General features: G+C 36.2%; 1 pseudogene; it reads right to left on the bottom strand.

Moving 5' to 3' along the window:
* Positions 1 to 6,842: 6,842 nt before the first annotated feature.
* Positions 6,843 to 7,422, bottom strand: Fcf1-ps5 (Fcf1 rRNA-processing protein, pseudogene 5; annotated as a pseudogene).
* Positions 7,423 to 11,813: the final 4,391 nt, after the last annotated feature.

Below are 11,813 nucleotides of genomic sequence, written 5' to 3'. Positions count from 1 at the left end.
TCTACTCTTCTTGGGTGAATTTGCTTCTTTTTGTTTGAAAGCTTTCAGGTTTACTATCAAGCTGTTAGCGTTTTTTCTCTCCAATTTCTTTTTAATAGCTCTCAGAGCTATCAGTTTTCCTCTTAACACTGCTTTCATTGTATCCCATAAGTTTGGGTATGTTGTGCCTTCATTTTTATTGAATTTTTAAAAGTCCTTAATTGCTTTATTTCTTCCTTTACCAAGTTATAATTGAACATAGTGTTCAGCTAACATGTGTATGTGGACTTTTTGTTGTTTTTGTTGTTATTGAAAACCAGTCTCAGGATGTGGTGATCTGATAGGATGCATGGGGTTATTTCAATCTTCTTGTATTTGTTGAGGCCTGTTTTGTAACTGAGTATATGGTCAATTTTGGAGAAGGCACCATGGAGTGCTGAGAAGAAGGTACATTATTTTGTTTTAGGATGAAATGGCCTATAGATATTTGTTAAATCCATTTGGTTAATAACTTCTTTTAGTATTACTGTGTCTTTGTTTATTTTCTGTTTCTATGATCTGTCCACTGATGAGACTGGGCTGTTGAGATCTCCCACTATTATTGTGAATGGTGCAATATATGGTTTGAGCTTTAATAAAGTTTCTTTTATGAATGTGGGTACCTTTAGATTTGGAGCATAGATGTCCAGAATTGAGAGTTCATCTACAAAATATCTTCCTGAGTGAGGTAATTGAGTCACAAAAGAACACACATGTTATGCAGTCACTGATAAGTGGATATTAGCCCAGAAGCTTGGAATACCTAAGAAAGAAATTGACAGATTATATAAAGCCCAAGAAGAAGAAAGACCAATATGTAAATGTTTCATTCCTCTTAGAAAGGAGTACAAAAAACTCATGGGAAAAAATACAGGAAAAAAAGAGTGGAGCAGAGACTTAAGAAAAGGTTATCCAGAGACTGATCCAACTGGGGATTCATACCATATGCTGCCAACAAACCCAGTCACTATTGCTGATGCTCTGAAGTGCTTGCTGTCAGGAGCTAGATATGAGTGTCTCCTATGAGGCTCTGCCAGATTATTCCTTCTGATACAAATAAAGATAATAGCAGCTAACTCTTGGACTAAGGTTTTTTTTTTTTTTTTTTTTTTTTTTTAGAAACTGCAGCTGGAATTGTCTTTTCTCTGATCTCTACAGTCCCTTAAACTAAACAAGGGATCCCAATAGAAGAGTTAGAGGAAAGACTAGAGCAGAATATGTTTGTAACACCAGAGGAAGAAAAACAATATCAATCAATCTGACCCCACCAGAATTTCCAAGGACTAAATCACCAACCAATGAATATACATGGAGGGACTATGACTCCAGCCACATATGTAGCAGAGGATAGCATTGTCCACTATCAATAGGAGGAAAAGCCCTTAGTCCTGTGAAAGTTCCTATCTGCAATGTAAGTTAATTCTAGGGTGTTGAGTGGGTGGGTGGGAATGGGAGCACTGTCATAGAAGCTAGAAACCAGGGAAGGTGGGAGGGGTTATGGGAAGGGAGGAAAGGGGATAACATTTCAAATGAAGATACATAAAACATCTAAGAAAACTTTTTAAAACATGAGTTCATCTTGGTATATTTTTCCTTTGATGAATATGAAATATCCTTCCTTTCCTTTTTTGATAACTTTTTGTTGAAAATGGTCTCATTTGATATTAGAATTGCTACCCCATCTTTTTTCTAGGGACGATTTGCTTGGAAATATTTTTTCCAGCTTTTTGCTCTGAGGTAGTATCTGTCTTTGTCACTGAAGTGCATTTTCTGTATGTAGCAAAATGCTGGATCCTGTTTGTCTATATCTTTTTATTGTTCTTCTATGTCTTTTTATTGGGGGAGTTGAGTCCATTGAGTTTAAGAGATATTAAGGAATAATGAGCTGGAATTATGTCTGTGCATTTGTTTCTACAGTACACAGATGTTTGAATATCTATGCATTTGCATGCAAGTGCCTGTAGAGATGGGAGGACAATTCCAACTGTAGTTTCTTAAAAAAAAAGTATAGAGTTAAATAAAGAAGTCTCAACTGAGGAATACTGAATGGCTAAGAAACACCTAAAGACATGTTCAACATCCATATTCATCAGGGAAATGCAAATCAAAGGATCCTTGAGATTCTACCTCACACCAGTCAGAATGGCTAAGGTCAAAAACTCAGTTGACAACAGATGCTAGTGAGGATTTGGAGAAATTGATATATTCCTCCTTTGTTGGTGGTATTACAATCTGGTGCAGCCACTCTGGAAATCAGTCTGGTGGTTCCTCAGAAAATTAGACATAGTATTCCCTGATGGCCCAGCTATACCACTCCTGAGCATACACCCAGAATATGCTCCAACATACAACAAGGACACATGCTACACCATGTTCATAGAAGCCTAATTTATAATAGCCAGAAGCTGGAAAGAACCTAGATATCCTACAATGGAGGAATGTATACAGAAAATGTGGTACATTTGCACAATGGAGGACTACCCAGCTATTAAAAATAATGACTTGATGAAATTCTTAGCCAAATGGATGGAATTAGAAAATATAATACTAAGTGAGGTAACCCAGTCACAAAAGAACACTCATGGTATGTGCTCATTGATAAATGGATATTAACTCAAAAGCTTTGAATATCCAAGATACAATTCATAGACCACATGAAATTCAAGAAGGAAGACCGAAGTGTAGATGCTGCAGTCCTTCTTAGACAAGGGAAAAAAATCTCAATGGAGGATATAGGGGGACAAAATGTGGAGCAGTGACTGAAGGAAAGCCATCCTGAGACTGCCCCACCTGGGGATCCATCCTGTATATAGACATCAAACTCAGACAATATTATGGATGCCAAGAAGTGCTTGCTGACAGGAGCCTGGTATAGTTGTCTCATGAGAGGTTCTCCTAGAGTCTGACAAATACAGAGGGGGATGCTCAAAGTCAACCATTGGACTGAGCACCGGATCTCTCAATGGAGGATTTAGAGCAAGGACTGAAAGAGCTGAAGGGTTTTTGTAACCCATAGGACCAACAACATTATCAACCAACCAGATATTCCAGATCTCCCAGGGACTAAACCACCACTAAATAGTATACATGGAGAGACCCATGGATATAGCCCTATACGTAGGAGAGGATGGCTTTGTAGGACGTCAATGGGAGAAGAGACCCACAGTCCTGTGAAGTCTCGATGCCCCAGTGTAGGGAGGCAGGAGTGGCTGACTGGATTGGGGAGCACCCTCATAGAAGCAGTGGGAAGAGGGATGAGAAAAGGGGTTTCTGGAGGGGAAGCAGGAAAAGAGGATAACATTTGAAATGTAAATAAAGAAAATATTCAATAAATAAAAATAGACCATCATCACTGAGGTGAAATCTTCTGGGAATTGAGGCTAGAGCCTTTGAGAGGCTATTGGTAAAGCCTAGTTGCAGAGCACCACCCAGGTGTATTGGAGATGCCCGTACACCTTGGTATTATCACCAAGAACAGTTGCAGGGCTGTGGAGTAAATCAACCTGAACTACAGAAGGTGGAGCTGGAGAAGTGACCCCACATTTGGAGGAGATCAGATGATCATGTGTGGATCCCAGACATTGAAAGAAGAAGCTGTAATAATGAAGCTTCCTTGGAGACCCAAGATTTTCTAGATGCCAGAGACATAGGACATTTCCTGAGGCATGCTGCCAGCAGGGAGTGTAATCAGCTCAGGAAAAGAAGTTTGGTGCAGTTAACAAAGATGAAAAAGAACTTGGAAGTCTGAAACCTGCTCTGAAATCAGACATGGAGGTGCAGAGTTTGGTGTTTGCCCAGTTGGTTTCCTGTCTTGATTTGGGGGTTACAGTTAAGTGATTGGATGGATTTCAGAAGAGACTTTGAACTTTGGACTTTTAATATTGTTGAGACTGCTATAGACTATGGAAATTTTAGAAGTTGGATTAGATGTATTTTTTTTTTGTTATGTTATGTTTAGATATGACCTCCATAGACTCATATATTTGGACAAGCCTATTGGGGATAGAGAGTGGAATGTGATGGTTCATATATGCCCTGCCTAGGGAGTGGCACTATTAGAAAGTATGGCCCTCTTGGAATAGATGTGGCCCTCTTGGAATAGGTGTGGCCCTGTTGAAGTAGGTGTGTCACTGTGGCTGTGGACTATTAAACCCTCATCCTAGCTGCCTGGAAGTCAGTATTCAGATAGCAGTCTTCAGATGAAGATGTAGATTCTTAGCTCTTCCTATACCATGCCTGCCTGGTGCTGCTATGTTCCTAGCCTGAGGATAATGGTCTGAACCTCTGAAGCTGTAAGCCAGCCCCAATTAAATGTTGGCTTTATAAGAATAGCCTCGGTCATGGTATCTGCTCACAGCACAACAACCCTAAGACAGCCTAATTAATAACAAAACCTTTTAATTTTTTATTCTATCTATGTAGTAATGTATTAATTCTTATTCTTCTTTCTGTTTTTAGTTTCCCTAAGAAAATATGTTGAGAAGTTTAAAAATATTCATTAGTGTAAAATCCTTATATATTTTTGTTAATTAAAAAAAGCTTAATATTACATTTAAAAATAAAAATGTTAGTGTTGGTGGTCTCACTCAAACTAATAGAAAAAAAACTAGGGAAGCATCTGGAACACATGGGCACTGGAAAAAATTTCCTGAACAAAACACCAATGGCTTATGCTCTAAGATGAAGAATCGACAAATGGGATCTCATAAAACTGCAAAGCTTCTGTAAGGCAAAGGACACTGTGGTTAGGACAAATCGGCAACCAACAGATTGGAAAAAGATCTTTACCAATCCTACAACAGATAGAGGCCTTATATCCAAAATATACAAAGAACTCAAGAAGCTAGACCGCAGGGAGACAAATAAACCTATTAAAAAATGGGGTTCAGAGCTAAACAAAGAATTCACAGCTGAGGAATGCCGAATGGCTGAGAAACACCTAAAGAAATGTTCAACATCTTTAGTCATAAGGGAAATGCAAATCAAAACAACCCTGAGATTTCACCTCACACCAGTGAGAATGGCTAAGATCAAAAACTCAGGTGACAGCAGATGCAGGCGAGGATGCAGAGAAAGAGGAACACTCTTCCATTGTTGGTGGGATTGCAGACTGGTACAACCATTCTGGAAATCAGTCTGGAGGTTCCTCAGAAAATTGGACATTGAACTGCCTGAGGATCCAGCTATACCTCTCTTGGGCATATACCCAAAAGATGCCCCAACATATAAAACAGACACGTGCTCCACTATGTTCATCGCAGCCTTATTTATAATAGCCAGAAGCTGGAAAGAACCCAGATGCCCTTCAACAGAGGAATGGATACAGAAAATGTGGTACATCGACACAATGGAATATTACTCAGCTATCAAAAACAACGGCTTTATGAAATTCGTAGGCAAATTGTTGGAACTGGAAAATATCATCCTGAGTGAGCTAACCCAATCACAGAAAGACATACATGGTATGCACTCACTGATAAGTGGCTATTAGCCCAAATGCTTGAATTACCCTAGATGCCTAAAACAAATGAAACTCAAGACAGATGATCAAAATGTGAATGCTTCACTCCTTCTCTAAAAGGGGAACAAGAATACCCTTGGCAGGGAAGAGAGAGGTAAAGATTAAAACAGAGACTGAAGGAACACCCATTCAGAGCCTGCCCCACATGTGGCCCATACATATACAGTCATCCAATTAGACAAGACGGATGAAGCAAAGAAGTGCAGGCCGACAGGAGCTGGATGTAGATCGCTCCTGAGAGACACAGCCAGAATACAGCAAATACAGAGGCGAATGCCAGCAGCAAACCACTGAACTGAGAATAGGACCCCCGTTGAAGGAATCAGAGAAAGAACTGGAAGAGCTTGAAGGGGCTCGAGACCCCAAAAGTACAACAATGCCAAGCAACCAGAGCTTCCAGGGACTAAGCCTCTACCTAAAGACTATACGTGGACTGACCCTGGACTCTGACCTCATAGGTAGCAATGAATATCCTAGTAAGAGCACCAGTGGAAGGGGAAGCCCTGGGTCCTGGTATTACTGAACCCCCAGTGAACTAGACTGTTGGGGGGAGGGCGGGAATGGGGGGAGGGTTGGGAGGGGAACACCCATAATGAAGGGGAGGGGGGAGGGGGATGTTTGCCTGAAAACCAAAGAATTATTATTAAGTATTAAATAAATTAAAAAAATAAAATAAAAATGTTAAAATATTTATACATATATGTATATAAAATAAAAGTCTATAAAATAAATAAAAATGGTTAGTATCTTGAGACATTTCCATGTTAGTTTATGAAAGTTTCATAATGGTTGTTTGAAGGAATTGGCAAAGGTAAGCATTTTATTCTAATGATCATCTCTCTCTCTCTCTCTCTCTCTCTCTCTCTCTCTCTTCTTCCCTCCCTCCTTCCCTCTCTCCCTTTCCTCTTATATATAAGAATATTGTACCAGTTTGAAGATTAAAGCAATAGTCACACAGAAATGCATAATGGAGGTATGGCTAATTCTTCGTAATTGAAGGATGTTCTATGCATTGTAAGAAACCTAAGCGTGTCTTTTACTCCCAAGAGATGTTACCTCCTTCACCAGTAACAAACAATGCCTTAACACATTGGCCCAGTGGCCCAGGGGTCTCTACAGATCTAAGAAATATAAATACTACAATTCCTACTAACAACTGAGAGCACTCCCTCTTATTTAGATACAACTACTTTTAAATTCAGGACAAAATATCATTTAAAAAGAAAGCATCATAATGTGTGTTTAAATAATTGATAATAGAAAACTGGTCAAACAAACGCAGGCAAATTTTGTCCTGTAAGAATTAGAACTGAGGTACTCCATAATCATCTGGCATCTACTTGATATTGTATCTAGGTTAGAAATCCACATGATAGGAATTCCAAGTACTTTCAGAATTCTTTGTTTGAGGTCCCAGCCTACTATGTTCACAGTGTAACAATATAATTATGCTGAAATACTCTGTTTTAAGTTGTCATCAGCATAACTTCCCTTGTGTGTGTATGGGTATCTGTCAAATGGTGGATCCTTGCAGATCCTTAGTGCCTCTGACAGATACCTCTGTCCTGATTTCTCTGTTTTGGTCATTACACAGTTATACAGGGATACACTTGTCATACAGACAATCCATCATTGACTGCAGTAAAGCCACCTGGTTGATGAAGTTATTATAAATGAGGATGTGGTAAGGTGGGCCCAGATTTATATTACACTAAAAGAATAAGCAGAAAGGATATTGAGGGTTAAGTCTTTCCTTCAGGATACTGGAGTCTTTTGTTTATTTCTTTTAGACTTTAATCTATCATGTTTTAAAGTCTATCAAGTCTGAGAGTAAGCATTTACTTAATATTTGCAAATTTCTTTGTTTTCTTTTACTTCGCCATGTTCTTGCCTGTTTCTTCAGGAATCTAGAGGACTCCATTGTAAAATTTACCTGATATGCCAAATGCTTTTTTAAGTACTTTCGGATCCAATATCAGACCAGATATAAGCTATGTTGTTATCGTTTTTGAATCTTTTAGTCTAAAACTTTCCTCTATATTTGCTTCAGTATATGAGCTTTACAGTATACTGATGAAGATAAATGCTTGTTGGTGCCCAACATAGTAATAATCTGTTGCAAAAACCACTTCTTTCCAATATAAATTTTCTTAATTGTGTTATTCTTAACATTTTTTAGTAAGTTAACATTACTGACGGTAAAGCATTTATTTGAGTGACATATATAATTATTCATGTTACATTACTAATTTTAATACCAAATATTAATGAATGTGCAATTACATATGTGTTAATAGGTTGGAAAATGAGCTAAATATTTTTCATGTTATGTACAAATTGTGCAATGGTAAAATACTAATGTTCAACGTGGTTCTCTGTCTTTTCTAAACTCTACTAAGTACATCTAAGCATAACGCTCTTCACTGTTGTTTATTTAAAATAATTTTACAATTGCCTGTGTCTATCAAAATTGAAATGTTTATCATGTGACTCCATGTCTAATTATACAATTTAATAATAACAATGGTCCTTATAATAAGGAGTTTAAATCCAGAAGAATTAAAACTTCATAAACCAACAATTCATTTCCTTGAAACATTTTAATCATTATAAAATGTTGTTATTCTTTCTACAGTGCTTTCTATTTTAATAGCATAGAAAATAAAGTTACTTAGAATAAAGTCGTGAAGTTTCTTTGTGGTTAAAGATAGCACTCATTTAAAATGAGTTGGGAACTTTTTACTATGAGTTCTTAGAATTTGTGATAAATTTTATATAGCATTTCACAATTCTCTATGTCCTCAACACAGAATAAGCTGTATAGAATTTCACAGGAAAGTCTCTATTTTTCCAAAATTCAGATTATTGCTAACTAACCAGTGTGTAACTGAGGATCAGTTGTTCTGAAAAACAAAACCATAATTAGATCTCTTTCAAGTATTAAAATATTTTAGACTGCCTTTTATATTGAACAATGAAATGTATTCTTAAATCTTACTGTAATTGATTATACATGCTGACCTGAATTTTTATCAAATATTATTTGGAAATAACATGTTAGCAATGCAGCCAACAAAGTATGATGAAACAATGAATTAATGGAAATGTCTACACATGCTAGACAGGAAATTCAGACTTTGGAAAATGAACTTAAAGTTAGTCCAATTAGAAGCAAACAAAGTTATATTTAATGACTTTTAAGAGGTCTTTTATTAATCTAAAATAAATTTTTAAAATGCACTTCTGAAACAATGATCAGAAGAATGTTAAATGTATTTCATATGATGATGATAAATTATCTTTCTAAAGATCTATTCAAATTTATGAAAATTAAAGAATCTTTAAAAAAGGATTGAGGCACAATTAACAAAGCAAATTATTTATCTATGAAAGAAAGGGCCCTTATACAGAGGTTTCTCAGTTATTGAAATTTATGAATCATTTTATATTAAGCTATTATTATTATAATCAATATCATGTACATCAAATTTAAATCTTTGGAGAAAAGTTAACTCAAAGATGATTCTTAATTGCATAAAAGTATGACTGAAACAAGGGAACAAGAAAGCACTTTAAAATTAAAACAAGTTCTTCCTTAAACCACATGAACTTGTGAACCATTAGATCTAGTTGGTTTGTTTTATCTTAAATCTTCAAAGGTTTGTGAAAAGATGCTTAGAAATTTCCATAAAATTGAATAATTGCAAATGTTGAAAGAAAAGAACATGGAATTAATATTGTAATAACATAGAATGTAAATGTTTTATTTAAGTTTCCATAAGGTTTGTGCACAAATACACACTGTAAAACTATAATTATAAATTATCTTCATTGTAGTTCTTTAAGTCATGAGATATAGAATATATCCTTGCATCATCATCATAATAATAATGTTTTGTTTAATCATTTATACATTTTTGTATATTTTGAAATGCTTAAAAATACAGGTGTGATTTTTATTAACATATAAAAAGTCTCATAATTTTATAATCTATAATGAAATTACAGACACCTTTAATGTTCTTGTCATTCTTTAAGGATTTTAGATATCTTACACAATGAATATATGTCACAGTAGCACAATTTATTCAGTGATTCTATTTTCACCAATACAATAAATAATTAAAAATAAATTCACATACAAAGTGATATAATTTCTGTATATGTATGTATCTTCATTGGGCAAAAACTGTTGTGGAAAATATACTAAGGAACATAAGAAACGACAGCTGTTTTGTAAGATAGAAATTATTTTATATTTGAAACATTATTAAAAATTCACTAATTTTGTATAGAGTCTAAAAAGGGGGTTCCTGAAAGTTAAGTACTACAGTGCAGATATATGAAGCAATTTATATGCTTCAAAGAAAAATATGCTTCCAGGAAAATATTCGTTTCTGATAGAAAGGTCCTTATTATATTACAGGAAAAGTAACATGCTAAGAAACAGCACTACCCAAAGACTGATCCTGGACTCCAACTGCATAGGGAGCAATGAATAGCCTAGTAAGAGCACCAGTGGAAGGGGAAGCCCTGGGTCCTGCTAAGACTGAACCTCCAGTGAGCGTGATTGTTGGCGGGAGGGTGGTAATGGGGGGAGGATGGGGAGGGGAGCACCCATATAGAAGGGGAGAGGGAGGGGTTAGGGGGATGTTGACCTGGAAACCAGGAAGGGGAATAACAATTGAAATGTAAATAAGAAATACTCAAGTTAATAAAGATGAAAAAAAAAAAGAAACAGCTCTTCTAAAAGTAAAGATAGTCATAATTTATATTTGATAATAGTGACAGCAGTAAATATTTTTAAAATAGCAAGAAAAATGTAATAAGAAAGAAACTATAGCAACAAGTTATTTGTACATAATTTTGCTAGATTGTTAAGTATAGGTTTATTTGTTTGTTTTTGTTTTGTCTTGTTTTATTTTATCTTGGCCACTAAGTTTTACTTCTGGATCTGTGTATAATCTGCTTACCAGGTGTAAAAGCAAAGCTGCTGCTACAGCCTTGGAAGATCTCTAAATATAAAACCTCCATGTTATTCTGCTAATGGGTTCCACTGAATAATTCATCGTTAATAATAGTAAGAAATGCTGTCCTGTAATCCTGAGTCATAATTCAGCTGGTAATTCACCTTTCTTAAAGTGTTCCTCCCTGCCCCTTACCCCCTTTTTAAATGTACAAAACAATATGCTTTCATGTCATTCATGTTGTAGGGAAGAAAAAGAGACAGCACAGTAGGGTAGTGAGCACCAGCAGAAGCTGGGGATGTTTCTCCTGATGGATAATTCCTGTTCTCTAGATTCAAGACAGAGCCACAGAAAGGATGGAGAGTCAGAAGTCAATTCCCAGTACAGAGGCAGGAAAGTGAAAGATAATAGCATCAGCAACAGACAACAAGCTTTGCTGATGTGATCCTGAGTATCTTCTACTATTTTAATGGCTTCCTTATTAATAGATGTTCACACAATTTCATTAGTGTGTGGCTATGCATGCGTGCATGCATGTGCTGACATGCGGGGATATGTAGACTAGTGTCTTTTTGACTGCTCCCTATGTTATCTTTGTCATAGAACCAGCTGATCACCAATTGGTTGAACTGGCTGGCCAGCAAGTCCCCATGATACTCTCGTCTTGCCCTCAACTGCTGGGACTAGATGCAAATAACACGACTACTACCTTTTTTAAACGAGATGCTTGGGTTCACATAAAGATGTGAGGTCTTTATGATTGCATGGCTGGTCATTTATAGATGGAGACATATCTTAAACCTTTACTTTTTATGGAGTATAATACATACATATATATATATATGTATATATGTGTGTGTGTGTGTGTGTTTGTGTGTGTGTGTGTGTGGTGTGTGTGTGTGTAGTACATCATGTGGTCCTAGAGATTTGAAATACATTTTGGATGAAATTATGTCATATATTTTATTTGGATTTGTATCACCATATTCAAGTTTGGTTTTGACAAAAATAAATTTCTCTCATTGTGTTTGTATATTGTGTTCATTTGCTAGAGATGTTGTGACAACTTATAAAAACAGGGGCTGAAACTTTGGGAAGATGCAGATGTCACAAGGATTTTTCCGGTTGAGAATTGTAGACTCTTCCAATTTTCTCTCATTCTTGGCATTCATATGCTCAGAGGAAGCATCCTATTCTTTGCCTTAATGAGCACAGGATTTTTGTTTCTTTGTTTGATTTTTTTTCCCTGTGAGCATCTCCAAATCCATATTTTCTATTTTCACAGGGACATGTGCTAGCATAAATTC

This window comes from Rattus norvegicus, chromosome 18 (assembly GCF_036323735.1).
Source record: "Rattus norvegicus strain BN/NHsdMcwi chromosome 18, GRCr8, whole genome shotgun sequence".
Taxonomy (NCBI): Eukaryota; Metazoa; Chordata; class Mammalia; order Rodentia; family Muridae; genus Rattus; species Rattus norvegicus.
Note: the sequence above shows the minus strand (reverse complement) of the source record. Positions and strands in the feature narration are given on the sequence as shown.